Source organism: Octopus bimaculoides, chromosome 8, assembly GCF_001194135.2.
Source record: "Octopus bimaculoides isolate UCB-OBI-ISO-001 chromosome 8, ASM119413v2, whole genome shotgun sequence".
Taxonomy (NCBI): Eukaryota; Metazoa; Mollusca; class Cephalopoda; order Octopoda; family Octopodidae; genus Octopus; species Octopus bimaculoides.
In genome coordinates, this window is record NC_068988.1 from 88111441 (window position 1) to 88113811 (window position 2371).

Genomic DNA, 2371 nt, shown 5'->3' on the forward strand with positions numbered 1-2371 from the left:
TATATACATATACATATACTTATATACATATGCACCTATGTCTCTTTTTATCTATTTATCTATACATTTACATGCATATACATATTTATATATATATATATATATACATGCACACACATATACTTATATATGTAATTGTATATAAATGCATGTGCATATATATATATATATATATATATATAAAACTTCCATGCTGCTGAAGACAGGATTATACATGGATGAGTATGCCAAAGGTGAGTGAGTAAACATCGATATTTTGTCCTCCTAAATAGTCCTGCATTTAGATAACAGTTATGATTTTGCCCCAGTTCAACCGTGACTAAATAGATTTATTTCCACAGCTGTAATCATACCATTGTTTAGCAAGGTGCATATTGTCAGTGATGCATTTGTTGTTGAATTAAGAGAGACGTTAAAGCAATGGACAAATTCTCGCTGTATTTAATCCGGTACTCTGCTCCTCGAGTCCATATTCTACCGAGGTAAACTTTATCGTTTATTTTTCTTGAGGTTGATAAAATGAAGCACAAGTCCCAGACGGTGGTTTGGCAAATTATTATTATGACATAAGACGGTATATATGCCTTGTAATAATTGTTCCCTGTGTTTGAGTCAAGCGTACTTGACCAAAGCATACTTGAAACCAAAGCGAGCTTGACCCAATCCCTCAACCTGTTTGACTCCATCACCAGGTTCTTGAATCCTTGTAGTGGTAGCCACTTTGTCACAAGCGTTCAGGATAGGTCACTGGTCTGAGGACAACTTCCTCCTGCCTCTTCCCTCCTCTACCTGTCTTGGAGGTTCTGAAGGGTTGTGGGAAATACCCTTCTCTCCCTGACTAAACACTAACATCCTCCCGGTAACTATCACGACGATTATTACGGGCATATTCAATGCAGAACTACATTGTCGGATAGATACTTCATTTTTTTCTTTAAAGAGAACAGAATGAAAATGGAAGGACATTTTGCTACTATATCTAAGATATAGGCGCAGGCTTGGCTGTGTTGTAAGAAGCTTGCTTTCCGACCACATCGTTCTAGGTTCAGTCGCATTGAATGGCACGTTGGACAAGTGTCTTCTACCATAGCTTCGGGCCGACCAGTGCCTTGTGAGTGGATTTGGTAGACGGAAACAGAAAAAATCCAGTCGTATATATATGTGTGTGTGTGTGTGTGTGTGTGTGTGTATGCGTGCGTGCGTGTGTGTGTACGTGCGTGTGTGTATGTGTGTGTTTGACCTTCACCACCGCTTGACATCCGGTGATGACTTGTTACATCCTCGTAACATAGCGGTTCGCCGATCGAGACCGACAGAATAAGTACCAGACTTAAAAAAAACAAAAGAAAATGTACAGGGTTGATTTGTGCGACTAAAAATACTTCATGGAGATGCCCCAGCATGGTCGCAGTCTAATGATTGAAACAAGTAAAAGAACAAAAGAATAGCCACCAATCCCGTCAAGTCTTTCGTTCATTGGCTTCTACATCAAAAGTTTAATTATATAAGTCTAATAAAGATTATCCTGATTACCAATCACGCTTGTTTGGGTTTAATTCGTTAATGCAATCTTCCTAATCTCGTAATTAGTATTTGTTTATTTACTTTATCTTACGACAGAGGGCAGTGCAGTAGCTGAAAAATTTCTGTAATTTACAGTGTTCAGTTATGTTCCTCCATAACAGGCATGGGTAACCAGGATTTTGAGAACCAGGCCGCTTGGGACCTGGTTCATTATCAAGCAAGCAGCATGACTAATATAATTCAAGTTAAATTATTATCCGTAATTATTATTCAGAAAGTTATGCGGGCCGCAGTTTGACCATGACTGTAGACCTTCTCAGTTCAAATCAAATTAGGAAAGTTTTTCTTTCATTCCTCTCTATCAAAGGAGAATTGCTTAATTTTTTTAAAAATATTTACGGGAGTAAATTACTGGTATTTATCTTAGCGACAATATCAGATCGAAATTTAAATATCATCGACGGTTGGAATTGAATTCAGATCGTAATCATTCATGCTGACACTACAAATGGCACCAACACCGTGGCTAAGAACCAGAGCATTACCAGCGCCCCAACAACATCACCAGTGTCACCACAACCACAAATATATACTGTATACGTACATACATGCATGCATACATACATATATACATACATACACTGAGTACGCATGAATACATACATGTATATACACACAGATACGCGCGCACGTACACTCGAACACACACATATATAGATTAGTTATAGGATTCATTTGAATCTAGGTACATTAGCACGTAGGACGCTCTATGAATGTATCAAAGAAATCTTCCTGAAACAGCTGTCGTAAAATTTAAGCCCCGTATGCATTAATTCATATATATATA

At 37.8% G+C, this 2371-nt stretch overlaps 1 protein-coding gene across 1 annotated transcript in view; it reads right to left on the reverse strand.

The window, feature by feature from the left end:
* LOC106880431 (tetraspanin-18) overlaps nucleotides 1–2371 on the reverse strand; it is a 535121-nt gene that overhangs the window by 531704 nt on the left and 1046 nt on the right. The gene's annotated exons all lie outside the window — the stretch shown is intronic.